The sequence below is a fragment of the Enhydra lutris genome, unplaced genomic scaffold (assembly GCF_002288905.1).
Source record: "Enhydra lutris kenyoni isolate GAN:26980312 unplaced genomic scaffold, ASM228890v2 scaffoldscaffold47, whole genome shotgun sequence".
In the NCBI taxonomy this organism is placed as follows: domain Eukaryota; kingdom Metazoa; phylum Chordata; class Mammalia; order Carnivora; family Mustelidae; genus Enhydra; species Enhydra lutris.
In genome coordinates, this window is record NW_019154131.1 from 13,130,319 (window position 1) to 13,152,937 (window position 22,619).

Sequence of the window (22,619 nt, forward strand, 5' to 3'; positions counted from 1 at the left end):
ACAAGTGTACCTTTGTTCCAAAGTCAAACATGGATAATTTGGGGATTATCTGCTGTCCTTGGTCTATACCACTACTTCTTTATTCTTTCTGTGGATGATTGAGAAACAATTCTAATGACATAGAAGCTTTTAGGATAATCCTTTATGCCTGGCACTCACACTTTAGATTTTTCCAGTCTTTCCCCAATGCTCATGGTCCACGGGGCTCCTCGTAAGGAATTTTTTATTTGCTCTAGAATCCCCCAGTTCCACCTCCCACAAAGATAGTCTGGTCAGGATACTTTAGGGCCACCAACAGAATCGCAAGTTGCCAAAATAAATGTTTTCCATCAAGATTTCACACTTGAACTTAATGAAATAGACATTTTCCAAACTGTTTCTTTAGAGCTAAGTTTTTCTTTAAGATTTGTAATGAAAATATTTCATGACCTGTTGACATATTCATATGGTGATTTTCAAAAAGCAGATTTCGTTTACAAAATGGACTTGGCAACAAGTAGGAATATCTGGGAAGTTGAACAAGGCTGTTGACAGGGAAAATTAGGGCTGAATCATAACTGACATTGTTTTGCAGCTGTGCCATTTTTTTAAGACTGACCAGTGGGACAGAGTTTGCAGAGGCCTTATGGTAATAATGCTGAGATTGGCAGCTAATGACCATTCATGATGGAATGGCATAGGTAGTAGCTCACAAATACAGAAAAATTTGTTCCTGTAACTGATTTTTCTGGGTAAGTGCCAAGGGTGAAGTGATGCCACTTAGAAGAAAGATAGTAAAGATGAAATTCTATAGCATTTTTCAAAAGAGAAGAATTAAAAAGAAAATTAAAGAATTAAAAAAAAGAAAATTCTCAGTCCTATATTTTTGCTTTATCTGTGTTCTTCAGTTCTTCTGCTGATTGAACTAGTTGACTGACAGATATCTAGTTTAAGTTTATAGTGATGCAGTTTTGAGTAGAATATATTCTGTGTTCAAACCAGTAGTTGAAGATTAACACGTTATGTTTAAATTCAGATGGAAGCAAGGCAGCATTCAAAATAATTCTAAAAATTAATCAGTTTCAACTACTGTTTTAGGTTTATGAAATGTTTATTAGTTTTTTCTTGTGTTTCTAAGTTTCTGCTCTTAACATCAGTAGGCTAAAAGGATATAAGAAAGATAGACATATTGTCGCTTAAAGTTCCCTAGTGACAAATATAACTAAAAATTCATCAAATTCCTTAGATGCTGTAAAGTTTTTATCCATTCCCGGAAACAATATCATAAGACTCTGCAAAGAGTATGGTATTTGAGCTTTGGTCTTGGAAGAGAAAGAAATTACTTTTCGGTGAGGAAGAGATCACAGAGGGCTTCTTGGAGAAGGTGGTATTTGGGAGCCTGGGTTCAGGTGATGAAGGGGTTCACTAGGGAAGAAGAAATATGGGATGGTAACTGTGCAGTGGGATAACTCCAAGAGGAAAGAAAAAGAAGTACGTAATTATCAATTGTATAGGGTAGATGGAGAGGTAAGGAGGTCCCAGATGGAATCCAGGTTTGGAAGTTGATGTAGTATTTTATTTTGTCAGACATTTGGAAAATATTAAGAGGGTAGTTTTCATTTGATAACATAGCCAGAGTAGATTTCAGAAGGTTTGGTGCCAGAAACCTATGAGTAATAGCTACCATTTTTGATTACCTAGTAAATATCACTCACTGTGAAACAAAATTTGGATGCCTTTTTAAAAATCCTTTAAAGAATTCATTTAGATTTTATAGATGGAGAAATTAAGGTCTACGGTCACTCAGTTGGTGACAGGCTGACACTAGCCAGGTTTATCTGACTTCATCACCATTTTCTTAACCACCAAATACTCTACCAATATGTGAGCTTCTTAGTCATGGGCTTGATACTATAGTTCTCTACTTCGTTTTTCCCTCATACACCTTCACCTATGCATATATTGTCCACCTGATTTTTTCCCAGTTTTACTGAGATATATCAATAAATAACATTGCATAAGTTTAAGGTGTACTGTGCAGTGATTTCATACACCTATATGTTGTGAAATGGTTACCATGAGAAAGTTAGTTAATACTCCCATCACCTCACATAATTACCTTTTTTGTGTATGTATGCGTGGTGAGAATATTTAGGATCCACTGTCTTAGCCAATTTCAAGTATGTAATATAGTATTGTTAATGATAGTCACCGTGCTATACATTATATCCCCAGAATTTTTTGATCTGATAACTGCCAGTTTGTTCCATTTGACCAATATCTTCCATTTACTCTACTCCCCAGCCTCTGGCAACCACCATTCTACTCTCTATTTCTATGATTCAAGTTTTTAGGTTCCACATGTGAGATAATACAGCATTTGTTTTTCTCTGTCTGACTTATTTCACTTAGCATAATGCCATTTAGGTCCACCCCTGTTGCCACAAGTGGCAGAACTTTTTTATGGCTAAATAGTACTCTATCATCTATCTATCTATCATCTATCTATAATCTACCTATCTATCTATTCAACACATTCTCTTTATCCATTCAACCTTGATGGACATTTAGGTCATTTCATGTCTTGGCTATTTTAAATAATGCTGCAGTAAACATGAGAATGCAGATGTCTCTTCAGGAAAGTAAATTAATTTCCTTCCAATACGTACTCAGAAGCGGGATTGCTGGATCATTTAGTAGTTCTTTTTGTAATTATTTGAAGAAATTCCATGCTGTTTTTCATACTGATTGTACCAATTTACAATCCCACTAACTGTGTATAAGGCTTGCCTTTTTCTCCACATCCTTGCCAACACTTAATTTTTTATTTTTTAGTTTCTGTATCATTTCTGCTTCAATCTTTATTATTTCCTTCCTTCTGCTGACTTCAGGCTTTGTTGTCCTTTTTCTAGCTTCTTTAGCTGTAAGGTTAGTTGTTTTTGTTTTTGTTTTCTTTTGGAGATAGGCCTGGATTGCTATATACTTCCCTTTTAGGACCACCTTTGCTGCATCCCAAAGATTGCAGCAAAGGACCATTGTGTTTCCATTTTCACTTGTTTCCATTTTTTTTAAATTTCTTCTTTGATTTCCTGGTTGATCCATTCATTGTTTATTTTTTTATTTTTTATTTTTTTTGACTCATTCATTGTTTAGTAGCATGTTGTTTAACTTTCATGTATTTGTGGCCTTTCCAAATTTTTATTTGTAGTTAACTGCCAGTTTCATAGTGGTGTGGTCCGAAAAGATGCATGGTATGATTTCAGTCTTTTTGTGTTTGTTGAAGCCTGATTTTTTGACCTAACATGTGATCTATTCTGGGAATATCCCATGTGGACTTGAAAGGAGCATGTATTCTGCTGTCTGGGGATGGAATGTTCTGAATATATCTGTTAAGTCCTTATGGTCCATTATGTTATTAAAAGCCATTGTTTCCTTATTTATTTTCTATATAATCTGTTCATTGATGTAAATGGGGCATTAAAGTCCCCTACTATTATTGTGTTATTATCAATTAGTTCCTTTATGTTTGTTATTGTTTTATATATTTGGGTGTTCCCATGTTGGATGTATAAATATTTACAAGCTTTTATATCTAGGCATTCTAAAAACAGACATTCTAAAGGGTGTTAGGTGATAGTGTGGTTTTAAATTGCATTTCCTGATGATTAGTAATGCTGAGCACATTTTCATATATCTGCTGGCCATTTGTATGTCTTTGGAAAAATTCAACTCCTTTGCCTATTTGTCAGTTTTTGTTTGTGTATTTATTTATTTATTTAAGTTTATTTGCTGTTACATTATATGACTTTCTTATATATTTTGGATATTAACTCTTTATCAGATACGTGTAAATATTTTCTTCCATTCTATAGGCTGCCTTTTCATTTTGTGGATAATTTCTTTTGCTGTGCAGATGCATTTTAGTTTGATGTAGTTCTGCTTTTTTTTTGCCCTTTTTTTTTTTTTTTTTTTTTTGGTTGTGTTGCTTGTACCTTTGGTGTCATATCAAAAAAAGTTGTTGGAAAAGACAAATGTCAAAAAGCTTTTCCCCTGTTTTTTTGAGGAGTTTTATGGTCTCAAGTTTGCATTTAAGTCTTTAATCCATTTTGAGTTAATTTTTGTGGGGGGTATAAGATAGGGGTCCAGTTTCATTGGGTACGTGTGTGACTATCCAGTGTTCATATTTACTGAAGAGACTATTTTTTCCCCAGTGAATATTCTTGGCTCCTTTATAAATAATTGTGTGTGACTGTGTGGGGGGATTATTTGTAGATCCTTGATTCTTTTCCACTGGTCTATAGGTCTGTCTTATGTCAGAGCCAAATTGTTTTGATTACTGAGGTCTTGTATATAGTTTGAAATTAGGAAATGTGGGGGTGCCTGGGTGGCTCAGTGGGTTGGAGCCTCTGCCTTCGGCTCAGGTCATGATCCCAGGGTCCTGGGATCGAGACCCGCATCGGGCTCTCTGCTCAGCGGGGAGCCTGCTTCCTCCTCTCTCTCTGCCTGCCTCTCTGCCTGCTTGTGATCTCTCTCTCTCTGTCAAAAAAAAAAAAAAATTAGGAAATGTGATGTTTCCAGCTTTGTTCTTCTATCTCAGGATTGCTTTGGCTATTTGGGGTGTTCAGTTTTATACAAATTTTAGAATTGTTTTTTCTATTTTGATAGGAATTGCAATGGGTCTAAACATGACTTTGGGTAGCATGCATATTTTAATAATATGAATTCTTCTGATCCATGAACATGGGTTATCTTTCCATATATTTGTACCTTTTCCATTTGTTTCATCAGTGTCCTAGCTTTCAGTGTATAGGTCTTTCACCTCCTTGGTTATCTTCATTCCTAGATATTTTCTTGTTTTTGTGCTATTGTTAATGGGATTGTTTTCTTTAAAAAAATTATTTTTAGTATAGTTGACACAATGTTATTTTAGTTTCAGGTGTACAACATAGTACATCATTGATTATGATGTTAGATGTGGGCTGTCATACATGACCTTTACCATGTTGAGGCATATTCTTTCTATACCCAATTTATTGAGAGTTTTTAATCATAGTGAATTTTGTCAGATTTTTTTCATCTATTGAGATGATCATATAATTTTCTTCCTCCATTCCATTAATGTGGTGTATCACATTTATCAATTTGTGTATGTGAGTCATTCTTGCATGCCAGGGATAAATGCCACTTGATTAGGCTATATGATCCTTCTAATGTGATGTTATATTGGGTTTGCTAGCATTTTGTTGAGAGTTTGTACATTTATAATGACCAGTAATAGTGGTCTGTAGTTTCTTTTCTTATAATACCTTTATCTGACTTTGGTATCATGGTAATGCTAGCTTTATGAAATGAGTATTTGGGAGTACACTGGACTCTTAAATTTTCTGGATGATTTTGAAAAGGATTGGCATTAATTCTTCTTTACATGTTTGATATAATTCACCAGTAAAGTGGCTTCTAGGTGGCTCAGTTGGTTAAGCATCTGCTTTCAGTTCAGGTCATGATCTCAAGGTCCTGGGATGGAGCCTTGCGTTGGGCTCCCTGCTCACCGGGGAGTCTGATCTCTCCCTCTCTGCCTGTCCCCACTCATGCTCTCTCTCAAATAAATAAAACCTTAAAAAACAAAACAAAACAAACAGAATTCACCAGTAAAAACATCTTGTCCTGGGTTTTTCTTTGTTGGGAGGTTTTTGATTACTGATTCAATCTCCTTACTGGTTAGTTGTCTGTTCAGATTTTCTACGTCTTCATGATTCAGTTGTGTCAGTTACATGTTTCCAAGGATTTATTCTTCTAGAAATCTGTTTCTTAACTAAGGAGGTGAAAGACTTGTATACTGAAAAATATAGAACATTGATGAAAGAAATAGAAAAAGACTCAAATAAATATAATCTAATTTGTTGACGTATAATTGTTCATGATCTTTTGTATTTCTGTAGTGTCAGTTGTAATGTCTTCTCTTTCACTTCTGATTTTATTTATTTGAGTCTTCACTCTTGCTCATTGGAACAATAGTTGCTAAGATTTTTTAAAGAAATCATCTTTATCTGAAGTATAATTTATATAAAATGAACACATTAAAAATTTAATGGGTTTTGATAAATGTGTATATTATATAATCGCTACCCAGATCAAAGGTTAGAACATTTTCATCACTCCAGATACTTCCTGAGTTGCGCTTTGCCAATTAATTCCTTCTTACTGCTGCTCCAAATAACCACTGACCTGATTTCTATCTCTATCAATTAGTTTTACCAGTTCTAGAACCTCATATAAATGGAATAATATGGTAGATACTCCTTCTGTATCAGTTTCTTTTACTCAGCATATTTTTTATAAACTTTGTTGAGGTATACTGTACATATAATAAAAGGCACCCACTTTAACTATACATTTTGAAGAGTTTTGATGAATATATATACTTGTGTATCAGGTATACTATCAAGACATACAACATTTCCATCATCAAAAAATACTTCCTTGTCCACCTTCCTAGTCAGTTACTTATCCCTACTCTAAGCAAACCCTGATATGCTGTGTCACTCTATGTTAGATTTATTTTTTCTAGAGTTTGATATAAATGCAATAACATGATACATATTCATTTAGGCCTGGCTTCTTTGGTATAGCATAATTTTTTTGAATGTTGTGTGTGACAGTATTGCTATGTAACCTTTCAGTGTAGGCGTATATCATAATGTATTGATCCATTCCCCTGTTGATAGATGTATGTGTTGTTTCTAGTTTTTGGCTATTATGAGTAACAATGATAATAAACTTCAGTGTACAATATTTTGGTAGTTATATATTTTCATTTCTTTTAGGTAAATACTTAGAAATATAATTGGTGTTATTTGATGATAACTGTATATTTTACTTTATAAGAAACTTCCAGACTGTTTTTGAAAGTGATTATCGTATTATACTTCTATCAGAAATGGATAAAAGACCTCAACATGAGACAGGAATCCATCAGAATCTTAGAGGAGAACACAGGCAATAACCTCTTTGATATCAGCCACAGCAACTTCTTTCAAGATATGTCTCCAAAGGCAAAGGAAACAAAAGTGAAAGTGAACTTTTGGGACTTCATCAAGATCAAAAGCTTCTGCACAGCAAAGGAAACAGTCAACAAAACAAAGAGGCAACCCACGGAATGGGAGAAGATATTTGCAAATGACAGTACAGACAAAACACTGATATCCAGGATCTATAAAATACTTCTCAAACTCAACACACACAAAACAGATAATCATGTCAAAAAATGGGCAGAATACATGAACAGACACTTCTCCAATGAAGAAATACAAATGGCTATCAGACACATGAAAAAATGTTCATCATCACTAGCCATCAGGAAGATTCAGATTTAAACCACATTGAGATACCACCTTAATACAAGTTAGAATGGCCAAAATTAGCAAGACAGGAAACAACGTATGTTGGAGAGGATGTGGAGAAAGGGGAACCCTCTTACACTGTTGGTGGGAATGCAAGTTGGTACAGTCAATTTGGAGAACAGTGTGGAGATTCCTCAAGAAATTAAAAATAGAGCTTCCCTATGACCCTGCAATTGCACTACTGGGTATTTACCCCAAAGATACAGATGTAGTGAAAAGAAGGGCCATCTGTACCCCAATGTTTATAGCAGCAATGGCCCCGGTCGCCAAATGGTGGAAAGAACCAAGATGCCCTTCAGTGGACAAATGGATAAGGAAGATGTGGTCCATTTACACTGTGGAGTATTATGCCTCCATCAGAAAGTATGAATACCCAACTTTTGTATCAACATGGACGGGACTGGAAGAGATTATGCTGCAAGAAATAAGTCAAGCAGAGAGAGTCAATTATCATATGGTTTCACTCATTTGTGGAGCATAAGAAATAACATGGAGGACTTGGGGAGATGGAGAGAAGGGAGTTGAGAGAAATTGGAGGGGGAGGTGAACCATGAGAGACTATGGACTCTGAGAAAAAATCTGAGGGTTTTGAAGGGGCAGGGGTGGGAGGTTGGGGGAGCCTGGTGGTGGGTATTATGGAGGGCACATATTGCATGGAGCAGTGGGTGTGGTGCATAAACAATGAATTCTGTTACACTGAAAAGAATTAAATAAAAGTTTTAAAAATGTAAAAAAAAAAAAGAAAGAAAAGAAAAGAAATGCCTAAAAGTTTGGTTGCCCCATGTCCTTACTAACACTCTGTATTTTTTTTTTCAAATTTTGGCCAATCTAATGTTCATGTTGTGATATATCATTGTAGTTTTGTTGGCATTTTCCACACTAATGATGTTGAACATCTTTTCACATGAGTATTGCCATTCATACGTCTTTTTTGTGAGTTCTTTATAGAATTTAATTTTGGTTTTGCCTTCCTATTACTAAGTTGTAAGAGTTCCTTACATATTCTGGATATGCTCCTTCATCAAATATATTTTTACAAATATATTTTACAAATATATTTTACAAATGTATTTATTATTTTTTAAGTTACTGTATTTGTTTGTATACTTAGAAAACTCTGCATATCCCCACGGTGTTGAAGAATTTCTCTTATGCTTTTTCTAGGAGTTTTACAGTTTTATCTTTTAGGTTTAGTTCTGTGATCCATTTTCAATTAATTTTTATATATGATGCAAAGTAGAGGTTGAGGTTTATTTTTTCTCCAGATTGTTAGCCAATTTTTATAGCAACATTAATTAGAAAGATGATTCAGTCTCCCACTGAATTATGTTAGTACCTTTGTCAGAAATTGTGTGGGTCATTTCTGGAATTTGTTTATATGTTTATCTTTATTCTGTTACCACACTGACTTAATCACTATTATAATGTCTTGAAATGAGGTAGTGTAAGTCCTTCAACTTTGTTCTTCTCTTTATAAGATTATTTTGACTATTCTAAATTCTTTGCATTTTCATATGAGGTTTAGAATCAGTTATCAATTTATGCAAAAGTCTTGATAAGATTGTAACTTGAATTGTGTTGAATTTATTGATCAATTTTGAGGGAAAGGAAATCTTAACACTTCTGTGTCTTTCAATTCATGAACATGATATATCTGTCTTTTAATTTAGATTTTCTTTAATTTTTTTCACAGCATCATTTTGTAGTTTTAAATGAAGACAACTTAGATATATTTTGATAAATTTATTCTTATCTTTTTAAATATTATTTTAAGTGGTATTGTGTCTTAAGTTGAATTTTTCAGATTTACATGCTGGTCTTTCTTTGTTAATCTTGCTAAGGATCATTAATTTTATTAATATTTCATTTAAATATTAATATTTTATTGATATTTCAAAATAAATTTTAAATATTTTATTATTTTAAATATTAATATTAATAAAATTTTATTAATATCAATATTTTAAATGAACATTTTAATAATTTTTTGATATTAATATTTTAAAATTAATCCACTTTAGGTTTTGCTATATTTCTCCATTGTTTTCCATTTCATTGTGTTCTCTTTATTTCTGTCTTCCTTATTTTGGTCATAGTTTGATCTTTAAATTTACTTTCTGTCTTTCTAAGCTAGAAATCTTAAAAGTGAACATGGAGATCATTGATATTAAATTTTCTTTTCTAATACAAAGTATTTAAAGCAGTATTTTTTCCTACACACCGTATTAGCTTTGTCTCATAAATCTTGATATTTTCCATTTTCATTAAGTTTGAAATAATTTCAAATGTCCCTTGTGAATCCTGCTTTGACCCATGGTAGAAAGTGTGTTATTTAATTTCCAGACATTTGAACATTTTCTAAATACCTTATTTTTATTTATTCCTAATTTAATTTTTTTGTGAGCAAAGAATGTATTGAGACTCCTTTTAGGACTCAGTATATGGTCTATTCTGGTATACTTTCCTGGGCAAAGCTCCTATAGTCTCTCTCTGCTCATGCACAGTCTAGCCCTTTGCCAAGAACTCAACAAGGACCCATCCCCTGCACACCCCTCCCCCCAACCCTACCCCATACACACACACATTCTCACAGAATTCTGGATACCTTCTTTGTGCCTCTCTTTTCTCTGGTGTTCTGCCCTGCAGATTCTATCCAATTTGCCTACTTTGAACTCTGATCCAGGCCTCCTAATCTCCACAGGACCACAGTGCTCTGCTGGACTCCAACTCACTGAACTGTATTAGGGAATTGAGAAATGCACCTATGTAAGGGTCAGGTCTGTTCTGGGGCTCACTTTGTGAGCTTCCCTTATCTCAGGAATCACAGTGGTAAGCTGTTTGTTGATCATTGTCTGAAAATAGTTGCCTTATATATTTTGTTTGGTTTTATCATTAAACTAGAAGGACTGGTTAGTTTATTTCATCATGCCTGGAAGTTGAAGTCCATTCCATGAGTTTTTGCATGTAGATGACAATTTTGTATATGTGTGCCCTTTATATTTGAAAGTCAGTTTTGCTATATGACATCCTCAGCTCACATTTTCTGTCTTCAAGTATTTAAATATGCTTCTCTTGAAGAATTCTGATGATAATCTAGTTTTCTTTCCCATGTAAGTTACTGGCTTTTTTCTTCAATGCTAAGTGGATTTTTTTTAGACATAAAGTCCAGTAATCTCACCAGAGTATGTCTTGGTCATTCTGAACATTAGTATTGTCTAATATGGGTTATGTTCTTTTAATAGGAAGCTTCCATAGTTTCCTTTAATTTCAGGAACCTTTTAAAAAATACATTGTTTTAGTATTTTTTTTTTCATCCTCTTCTTGTGGTTTTCTTCAGAGACTCATTTACATTTTGGATTTTCTTTGACTGGGTTCAATATTTGTCACTTTCTCTTGAATCCCCTTTCTTTCCTTATTTTTTTCCTTTTTCCTTTTAAAAGTTCTCTTTTTGTACCTTGCCTTTATATTAAGATCTTATCTCTTGTCACCATGTTTGTATTCCTTCTAATTTAATTTTATTTCTGATATAATTTTTCTTATAATTCTAATTAGGAAAACTCAGAAATGAAATAATTACATCAGAAGGATGTAATTATTTCATTTCTGAGTTTTCCTAATTCTCATTTTTGTTTTCCTTTGTGTGTGGTTTTATTTTCTTAATATGCTTTAGACTAGCTAAATAGATAGCCTAGCTAGTTAAATAGAACATTACAGTTTTAAACTGTTCCGTGGATATGTCTTTTAGGTATATTTTCTTTCTCTGTGGTAGAGTCATTCACTTTCTTTCTCTATTTTTTTTTCTTCAATAACTTTGTGTGGGAGTTGACCTCAATATTTTTATGTTACTCATTTTTATGTAAAACTCATTTCCCTGATCTTTTAGAAGGAGCATCAAGATAGTTTTTCTAACTTGACAGAGCTCTATCTTCTGTTGGTTTTTATGTGCTATTAAAGAATATGGCAAAGTACAAGTGAAAGACTGGTTTTTAAATGAGACATCTCTATTAGTGAAACTGATTTGGGAGTTATTTACATGGAGGCAATAGCTGAAATATTTGGGATGGATGAGATTTCCAAAGGAACAAGTGAAGAAAAAGAACAAAGGTCCAAAACCAGAAATTGCTGGAAATCCATACTTTCTGGCTAAAGATGATAAGGAAGGAAGGAATGAAGGAAGGAAGGAAGGAAAAGAGAAAGAGAAAGGAAAGGAAAAAGGAAAGGAAAGAAAAAGGAAAGAAAGGGGAAAGAAAAGAAAAAAAAGCTTGAAAAAGAAGTTAGTCCTAGATTTAAAAAGAGAAATGGGATGGTGCCTTGGGAGTTAAGAGAAAATTGTGACTGAAAAGAGATGGCAACAAGATTTAAAATGACGTAAAGCAAGTTAGTAAAATAAGGGCTCAGTAAAATCGCTGATACGGTTGGTTAAAGGAGGTGAGAGCAGCAAGTGTGAAATCCTTGTCTGAAAAGTGAGTGTAGGGGTAGAGAGAACGAGCGACGAGTCGATGTGAATGGTGGAGTTGAATAAAATCTTTTTTTTTTCTAAGATAGTTGCAATCTGATTATGTTTGGAAGCCAAGAGGAAAAAAATCTGTGAAAAGAGAAAAATAGAAGATGCTAAAGAGAGAGATTAAGTGAGAAACAAAGGGAACATGAGGAAATGAAGGGATTTTTCATCCTCTGAGGTATGAGAGAAAGAAGAAAAAAAATACATAAAGGGTAGACTTGCAGTTAAGAAGGCTAATAAACATATATTGAATGATGCCTAATTAAAAAATTAAAGGTAGCAACTTGCTTTCTGAAATTTCCTGATTGTATTTATTGCCCTCCTCCATTTTCTTATGTGACCTTCTCTTTCCTTCACCTTTGTTTCCCTTTTGCTGCTCAATTTTGATTCCATTCCCAGTAGTCTATTTTCAGTGTGGAGCACTGTCCTGGGAGGGAGTCCTGGCTGCTTAGTTTTGAGTGTCTGCAGGCTGGCCCCTTACCATTAGCCCCTTGTACTCACCTATTATTGGATTGATTAGACCCCTCTCAGTTTCAGCTTTTAAATACCTGTTGGATATTTTGGGATTCTTCTCTTCTGTGGTGTTTCAAATATCCCATTTTTCTCTGTGCTGTCTTTTACATAAATATTACCAGGCTTTTGTTGTGTTTTGCTTTTACTGTTGTTGGCTTGTCCTTATCATGGCTGGGGAATCACAGGGATACCTGGTTACCTATTTTTGATATCTGTGTTGTCTATGTGATTTCTTTTCCCCTTCCTTCCTCCCTCTCTCCTTCCCTCCTTTTCTTCCATCTAGATATATTGACTTCTTAAGACCACCATGATTTTTGCACTCTTTCTAGAGTTCCTATGTTGTATGGTTATTTAAATATGGATTCTAAGGGAAATCAAACAAAGAGAAATGTAAACAATATTCCTTGAAGAGTGTGAAAAATACTTGCCCTCAATAGCACAATGTTATCAAAATATCTGTCAGTTGAGCCTCTTCTCAGAGCTCTTGTTCTGGTCCAGTATAGGTCCTGGGAAGGAGAATCACCCTGAATTTGGATGAAAAGGCAGGGAGTAGAAGTTTAAGAGATGCAGAGATAAGGCAAGGAAGACAGTTGTTCTAGGTTGGAGTAAACAAATGTGCTATGTTCAAGTAAGAAGGAAAGGCATACTCAAGAATCTACCTGATCAGAAGAGAGGAAGGACTAGCTAGCCCTTAGCTCTTGTGATGATACAAAATCAGAGGGTGGGGCTCCTTGTCTCACATTAGTGTTCTTCCTGGTAAAATGGTTGTTCTATGTATGGAATAGATGGTGGTGATAAAGAAGTCAGGGACACATAAGCAAAACTTGCTGTATTTAGGGTAGGGATAGAAATTTTCATTTAACCTAAAATTATGTGAAAGTATTTTTATGTTTCACTAGCCTGTTCATTGAGTGCTTCTTAGGAAAAGTGTCACGTAATATTTTTTAAAAATGTATCATTTTTTTAGATTTACTGAATAAACTCCTTAAAAGGATGCCATTCTAAATCCTTATGAATGCAATTTGCTACCTTCTAACTTAAGGTGATTTTTTTTTACATATTCAGATTTTTTTAAAGTGTTCATGTATGTCCTTTATTTGATACACAAGTCTTGAAATTCACTTATTTCTGAAAATATTATTTACCAAGTGCCTGAGATAAAGACATGATAAATCATGGTCTTTTTCCTATGCATCATATATAAACCTGGCAGATCATAAATGCTTCATAAAAGCGTTAAGGTAGGGAGGAAGTATTGGTTCAGTTAGTTAGTGATCACATCTGTATGAAGGCAACAGAATGATTCATGGAAGAGTTAGAAGTGATCAATGTCTTAGATGATTAATATGATTTTGACCAGTAGGATATGGCAGTGGAAACTGAAGAAAGAACAGAGCAGACCATCCAGCAGGAGGGACTGGCTTGAACAAAAGTACCAGAAGTACCTTGCAGTGTCAAATAGACCAGCCTGGCTTGAATATGTGACATGTGTAAGGAGGTTGTGAGCATTACTCTAGAAAGTGTATACATGTTATCAGGGGTGAATGGCAGGTAGAGGAATCTGTACTTAATTTTGTAGGTTACAGGGATCTTTCTGAACTTTTCAAGTAATAGATTTATGTGATCAGAGCTAAAAGATAATTCTGTGTGCAAGGTGGGTCAAAGATGACAGAGTACAGAGTTATGGAGCCCACAGTTATGAAAATTTCAAACTTGATTATGACAAAGCTGATTGGTTTTGTTTAGGTTTGAGCTGATGCCCTTGACGATGAGTGTTCTCTTCTCCCTGTATGTGTACACATGTCACTTTTTTGTCTGTTGTCTGAAAAGTAGGCTGTGTAATGAGAAATGGTTTCTCTGTATTCCTGGGCTATTTCATAATAAGCACAGATGCCAAAAATTTCCAGGAGAAAGAGATCCTTAATGATATGTAACAAATTACATTGTGGAAGGTCAGGAAAACACTTTTTTCATTGAAAAATTAAAGACATCTGGGTTTTTCATTATAAATATTTTACATGCTTAGGACTAAGCTAACTGATAATTTTAGGGACAATTTGCAGTAAAACATATGACTTTCTAAGCTCATTACATGCTACATATATTTTTAAAATCAGGGTTGGATACCTATAACTGTGTTCTCTCATGAGATGATAATCTTTTCTGAGGATTTTTATGATGTCACAAACATGAATGTATTTTAAGAAATAATCTGAGCAAGAGAATAGAGCTCAACTTTGTTTCACTTTCCCCTCAGGCCAGCACTATGAATTTCTGACAAATAGATACAAAATTATCTCAAGTTCCTACAGCAAGTAGGCATCTCAGGATTACACTCCCTGCTTGATCAATAATTTTATAGTGTGAGAATGCATATTTTAGGCTTACCCGCTATAAAGTATCTATCATTACAGGTTTATAGTAACATTCGAGTGCTGGCTATAAAAAGAGCAATGCATGTGAACCGGGCAACTTTTTTGAAGTGAAATTCAGATCCTTCAACCTATATTCCACAAAATCATATTTAAGAACTTAAGAGCTAGAAGAAGCATCAGCTGTCTTCTAGGCCAGTGTTGTGAATGTGTGTCCTGTGCATTGCTAGTCCCACAGGTAGTCTGTAAATGAGAATTTTTTAGGGCTGTATGCCATCCTCCTTACTTTGGATATATACATGTTTATTAACATATTGAAGGCTCTGGATTTTCCTAGTGATGAAGTTGGTTTGACTTTTTATAACCCAAAGTTTCTCAGACTTACTTGATCATGTGTGTACATATATCATGTGTGTGCGCATTCAATAAATTAACCACCAGAGGAACTTGTGTTATTTAGAAGATGCTTTAGGAAACTAATTGTTCAGTCTCTTCATCTTATGGGAAACTTAGATTGAGGGAGCTTTATTCCCTCTCGAGTTCACACAGCTCTTCCCAGAGCTATGGGGCCATATTTCCCAATTCCCATAATCCCACTTCTCTTTTCAATGATCTCCTTGAACCACATGTGATAGATATACCACTGGCATAGTTGTAATTATCCATTTCATTTTCCCCCTACTTAACTGACAGAACTTTTCATAGAAATAGAAAGATGAAGCCTGGGACAAGGAACTCTCCTAATTATGAAGGTTCTATAGTGCTTAGCACTAAAGGGCCCAGTCTCCATGGTCTCCATTTTGAGTCCACCCATACTTCTGGTGTCCTGCCTGCTCCTTCCGTGGAGGTGTCGGATCACTTCTGTAATTGCTGAAATGAGATTATTCATGTTTTTGCATATTCTACTCATGAATCATGAGCACCCCTTGCTTTCTTCATCCTCCGGGGCCCATTTGTCACTCTCTCACTTACACGATGATGCTCCAAACAGGGTCAACAGGAGCAGAGTAGTGAAGGATGGTTTCACCTCAAAAGGGGGAGTTACGGTTTATTCAGCATTTATGTCCCTAAGAATTTTTATTTTGGGAAAAGCAGTCGAGGTGATATGTCAAAATGAATAAAATCAAGATAAATAAAAAGAATAAAGCCTGTGGAAATAATCCATGAGAAAGAGTACAAAGAGAGAAGGGAACTGTGAGTCAGAAACTCAATTCTAGGCTCTAACCCTTATTAGGTATGTGGACTTGCAAGGCACTTAACTTCTCTGACTCGATTACCTCACCTGTGAAACAAACGAATTGGACTAAGCATTCCCTGACTTCCTTTCTAGCTCTGACTTTATATGAGTCTATGATCTGTGAGGGTTAATTGTCCATGACCTTGATCGGTAAGGATAATCTAGATTTGGCTATCCTTGTTCAGACTGACAGCATCTTGATGGAATGGCTTGGAAAGAAAAGGAAAGGCAGAATCTTTGTTCATGTTTTTACTACCTTCCAGGCTACGCACTTTGTTTCACTTAATACTGCAAAATAAAAATCACCTTATTGTTTGCGATAGTGTATTTTTAAGGCTTCCATTGCATAAGGTGCAGTGTTCTTAATTTTTGGAGACGTCTAGCCTAGAGGGAAAAAAATGGTACTTGAAAGAGTATTACTCGACCGAGGAATCACATAGCAACAAGAAAGCAGAAAGTAAACTGGCCTCCCAAAGAGTCCTTTGCAGACCTCACCCGTAATGCCAAATGCAATAAAGGACATGGGCTGTTTCCATGGGGAAGATGTTGTAGAAAGACAACCCATTAGAATGTATACATAGACATAATTCTATTTAAGTTTGTGACATCTTATACAGCCTAGCCATTTCTCCTTTTGGGAAAACCATAGTCAAGTAACCCTCCCTGGAGAGCCGAAGAAAAAAATCATAGACCCTCTGGACATATCAGGGTTCTAAAAATTAGGGAAGCTCACCAAACAAATTGGCTGGGGGACAGCTTTAGTGATAGCAGTTGGATGTTCCATTCTGGTACCAGACTCATGATCAACTCTGCAAAATACGTCAGGAGGTTCCTTGTTTACCCTCCGTACAGATATTTCCTATCGTTAAACTCCTAGGGCGACGCTCATCACCTCCCCTCTTCTCGCAAGTTTTGTGTAGTGTTTGGGGGAAGCTATCCTATCTGTCCCTAGTCGGGCCAGTAATGAGGGGGGTTGCTTGGAGGAAAGTGGGGGCACACTGCTTAAGGCTAACATCTCCCTTTCACCCCCTTACTCAGAATCCTGTTCTTGGAGTGCCTCAATGAAGGCAGCTAACCAGGAGAGAGAGTGAACCTCCCATGAATAGACATTTGTTTTCACACACAATGCTAAACTGGGATTGCTGGCCCATGCTGTTTTGCATCAGCAGATGCTTTAAGAATGAAGTGAAAACATCTTATAAAGTGAAAACCTATCATTTGTAAAGCTGCAAAGAGAGAGCTTTGTTTGCCCACACAGCATTTCTCAATGGAACCCCTGAGGCCAGGAGTTTTTCAGGACAAGTTTCAACTCTGCTTAGCACACATTTATTGTGCTAAAGAGAAAAGGCCCGAATAAGCAGGGCCTACTATTGTGAATCTTGTAAAGACTGCATGAGTTGAAAATCGCTGTCTGTCCGTCTTTGAACTAGAGCCAATTCACAATTACCTGTGATCAAAAGACAGAGTGTAGGCAAATTAAAATGGAATCCACATAATCTCTTCTTGACATTGAAAATGCCACCCTCACCTTCACTTGTTTCGTTATTTGCAACAGAACCGCCTACAAGTAGCAACAATTGTACTTTTGAGTTTGGGGCTGAGGTTCTAGCCAATAGGAAACATGGTCCAAGTCTAGGTAATAAGGATGGTCCTGGATGTCCAGTTCAAATATGATCAGGGAGACTGTGAATATTGCCATGGTACTTTTTAAAAGGATGAACTTTCACAAAGATCTGGTAATCCCCACATTAAAATTTTCTTGATTGTCTAACAAGAAGAGATGATAGACTATATAGATTTGGGATTTTTTTAAATGCAACTTCTGTGCTCGCTTCGGCAGCGCATATACTAAAATGCAACTTCTTCCAGCCATTTGTGAATAAAATTTCATTTTTGTTCATTATCCTTCTGCATTCTCCCATCTTCTGTTCTCCTGTTCTTCTTTTATTAATTCCACACCTAATCTTTCTTGCATACCTGTGGTACCATGCCTGTTCTAGGGGCATGGAGAGGCTAGATGCCCTATTTGTAAGTTATTCCTGTGATTTGGAGATAGAATTTATCCACGTATAAGGCTGTACTAGCTTTCATCTCCCGCCATAATCTGTGAGCTAGATGGCTTCTGATCCAGCAGTTTTACGTTGATTTCATATATATAAATTTTGTAATTTCTAGGACATCACTGCAGATTTTAATTATATTAGCACCAGAACTTACCTCTAACTTCTGCATTAGAAGCATTTCCTCAGGCAGGCCAGGGTGGCTCCATGGGTTAAAGCCTCTGCCTTTGGCTCAGGTCATGATCTCAGGGTCCTGGGATCCAGCTGTGTCAGGCTCCTTGCTCAGCGGGGAGTCTGCTTCTCCATTTCCCTCTGCCACTCCTCCACCACTTATGCTATCTCTCTCTCAAATAGGTAAAATCTTGAAGAAACCCAGGATGCCTGGGTGGCTCAGTAGGTTAAGCATCTGCCTTCGGCTCAGGTCATGATCCCAGGGTCCTGGGATAGAGTCCCACCCCAGTGTGGTGGGGCGGGGGTGGGGGCGTCCTTGCTCAGCAGGGAGCTTTCATCTCCCTCTGCCTGCCTCTCTCTCTCTCTCTCTCTCTGAGAAATAAAATAAACGGACTTAAAAAAAAAAAAAAAAAAAGCATTTCCTCAAATGCATAAAGTTGAAACAAAACTTCCTGGGTAGAAATCCACTGTGAGGGGCACATAAAATGTGAATATTTAGTTGTAGTGCTGAACATGGCAGTACTTTGGGCAAAAGGCACTGAAGTTCTGGATGAACATGGAAATAATGTGATCTTTACATCGAAACTCTAGGATATGAGAAGAATATAGACCTCACCACCCCGTTCCCAGGAAGGAAGAAAGGAAGGGGAGGGAGAAAGAAAGAAAGAAAGAAAGAAAGAAAGAAAGAAAGAAAGAAAGAACGAACAAACAGATGAATGAACAGTTTCAAGACTTGAAAATAATTAAGCACCAAAAAAAAAAAAAAAAGAAAGAAAGAAAGAAAAGAAAAAAGAAAGAAAAGCAAATACCCATTTCCTTGAGCTTCAGACCAGAAAGGTTCATGTGGTCCAGACTGTTTCATGTGCTGCCATTTTTCCCAACATTAAATCATCACTGTGAATCTGAAGTCAGCTACGTGCCTCAGGACATTACCTGGAATACAGGTCTACAGCCTGGTACAGGTGAGAAAGTTCTACCACTAGGTGTTTAATGCTGACCAAAGGGTGAGTCTGGACTAGCCCGGCTCTTCACGCCCACAGCGCCAAGCCTCTAAGTGCAGTTTCCTGCCACCAAACCACTGCTGATTCCTGGTGGGCAAATAGAATAAAGCAGCTCCTGAAAGAAGCCTGTCTTTAAACAGAGAGGGAGCGGCTTTATACTTAGCGGTTTTAGAAAATAGGTCTTTATTAGACTAGAGCAAAGGATTTCCAAAGCTAAAGCCTCTTTTGAAGAAAGAATTTGTGGTGTTTACATTCCTCCAAGGCCCATGAATCTTAAATTGGAGAGAAGTGGGCAAAAGGATCCACGTTAACTATTAAAGGCGAGAGTTTGGCATACAGAGATCTTAATGATTGTTGGAGGCCAGATCGCGGAAAATGTTAAAATAAAAAATACTGGTTTCGTGTTTAGCAATTAGGAGGCAGCGGAGCCCCCAGAGTTAGTCTAGTCCAGCTTCTTTGATTAAAAACAAAAACAAAACTGCATCTTCAATATCAGGTTTGGTACTTAGAGTTTTAATTTTATCCTTAGCATCTACTTAGAGATTAATGAGTAAGACAACGGGATAAACCATTTAGTTTTCTCTGTCATGGACTTTGGAGGAGAGGATTATATGGATTTTTTTTTTTCTTTTTCACTGTATAGTTACTTATCTCTCGAAGTGAAGCTCTTTTCAATATTAAAATAAAAATTGCAAGAATGAATTTGCCATTTTAAATTCACTAGCATTACCCCATGAGGGTAATGGTGAATACAGGGGACACATTACATTGTTTTCCCTGACAGTGGTATAGAATTGGTGAAAATGTGGGGCCATGATGAATTGCTAGGCAGTAGCCAATCTTCCAGCTTTTTCATGGCCTGCCCTTGCATTCAGAAAATGACTTTTCAGAAGGTATCATGAAAGACTCCTTCCAGCTGCGTATGCAGATACCAGAAGTTTAGCATAGTCTCTTTGCACAAATTTCTATCCCTTACATAATTTGCATTTTATTAGAAAAAATAAAGTCTCATTATAATGCCCTTCCCCGAGACACCTAGGTGGCTCAGTCGGTGAAGCATCTATCTGCCTTCCGCTCAGGTCATGGTCCCAGGGTCCTGGGAAAATGTAAGTCCTGAGCTGAAGTCGGATGATAGAAGGCAGGAGGGTGATTCATGGCCCGGGCAGCCTACATTCTTTAAAATGTCCCTAAATTGGCCAAGCATGTGTTCCAAAGAAGCACGGCAGTCAACTCTTTCCCGGGCTAATGTGCACAGGGTCTTCCTGGATGGCCTGGTATGGGAGAAAACCCCGGAATAGTTCTGAGTGATTCCCAGCAGTGCTTTCTAGAACACCACAACCTCTCTCATCACTGCGCATCTCCAGAATCCCCAATCTCTTTACAGTGAGAAAGGAAAAAAGAAAATACAAAAGAGGGTATAAGACATAGGAATAAACAGGTATGAATGAAAGGGAGGGATGATTTTTTTAAAAGTTTTTATTTATTTAATTTGAGAGAAAGAGCACACATGCACTCATGAGCTGGGGTAGGAGCAGTGGGAGAGGGAAAAGAGGTTCCCCACTGGGTAAGGAGCCGGATATGGGGTTGGATCCCAGGACTCTGGGATCATGGCCTGAGCCAAAGGCAGATGCTTGGTCAACTGAACCACCCAGGCGCCCCTCCTGAGAACTCTGAGCTGCTGGCCTCAGGATAGCACTCTTGCTGTCACACAGCGCCCACGGTCGTCTGCGTCTGTGTGGGAGTGATTTATAGTTTTACTCCTGCTGCCACTAGCCACTGCCCATAAAACCAGAGAGCAGAGGAGAGTGACAAGTGGATACCTTATTTTCTGTCATTAGCAGTATCGCTTTTCACTGTTCCTTGCAAATTGTTTGTGAAAGGAGTAGAGAGATCTAGAAGGGAGAAAGGAGGAACGTGCGCAGGGGAAGAGGTTAAGTTCCTCATGCCCAGCCACTTGAGACAAACAGTAAGCCCTGGGGCCCCCTTTCTTTATTCAGTAATGTTTTTGCTCTACTCTTTTCCTAAAGACTGCATTCAGTCCCTCAGTTTTCCTTGAATTGTGCACCTCCCCGCTTGTATAGGAGGGCTTTCTGAATATTTTCCAGAGGCAACCGTTGTTCCTTCCTGACCTGGATCTGAGGGCAGTTGGCAGGGATTTTCTAGTTCTCAGCTGTCAGACATCTTAAGACTGATCAAGACTTATTGATGATCAAGGGCCATTCAATTCGTACTGATTCTGGGTAGATCAGGGTATCCACCAGAAGGCACTGGTCTGAGAACTGTGGCCTAGGGAATGCTGTGGGTAGGGGAGGTAGAGGACTGGAGAGATTTAGAGAATCTCTGAGCATTCCAGCCAGCAGAGTCCAGGATTAAAATCAAGATGTTCAGTTCAAGGGATGGAGCCCAATGATAGATGATTTCCTGGGACCTCCTTCCTTTTTGCCATCTTTTGAAGAGCCACAAATCCCAACAGGGACATCCTGCTTTTTTTTTTTTTTTTAAGATTTTATTTATTCATTTGACAGACAGAGATCACAAGTAGGCAGAGAGGCAGGCAGAGAGAGAGAGGAGGAAACAGGCTCCCCGCTGAGCAGAGAGCCCGATGCGGGGCTCGATCCCAGGATTCTGGGATCATGACCTGAGCCGAAGGCAGAGGCTTTAACCCACTGAGCCACCCAGGCGCCCCAGGGACATCCTGCTTTTAGGGGTCCAGATCTGAGCCACTAATTCACTGCCCATCTCTTGCAGGAGAATGGAATTGTGGGTATGGCCATGTTTTTCATGGTGACTACAGAGCTTGAGCTCAGTAATGAGGACTCTAGGCTCGAAGGAAATCAGCACCTTTTGCTTACTAGGAAAAGCTACCAGTTTACACAAAAAGCACTTGGGATCTTACTTTGCTCTGCCCACTTGTAGGTGATAAGGAACAAAATGAATCTGGGCACACTTCAACAGTGTAAGTTAATCTAACCCATTCCTCCCAGGATCAGCTGAATAGGGGGAGGAGGAATAAAAATTTAGTTTGGATCAACCTTATTTAATGAACTGAAGTAAAGCAAATACTCCTCTGATCTGCCTCTAAATCATAACCTAGTATTAGCTGATGTGGAAAACGTAGCAACAATTTTATTCTCTAAAATGATGCTGTTTCCATGTATTCATTCTTCAGAGTGAAGCGCAGAAATTGTTTCTTCAAGCTTCCCTTGCATTAAAAAAAAAAAAAAATGACCAGCAAGAAAATTGACCATTTTGCCTTTAAATGAGATTGAAGAATTTTCTCCATCCTCAGTCAGGGCCAAGTTCTCATAACTATCTATACTATCTTCCCAATCATTATATGACAAGAGTTGTTTTATAAATCAAGAGCTTATACTCAAGTTAGACA

General features: G+C 37.0%; 1 protein-coding gene across 1 annotated transcript in view; it reads left to right on the forward strand.

Moving 5' to 3' along the window:
• The window catches only part of LOC111156589 (ADAMTS like 1), a 934,723-nt gene that overhangs the window by 166,112 nt on the left and 745,992 nt on the right, over positions 1-22,619 (forward strand). The gene's annotated exons all lie outside the window — the stretch shown is intronic.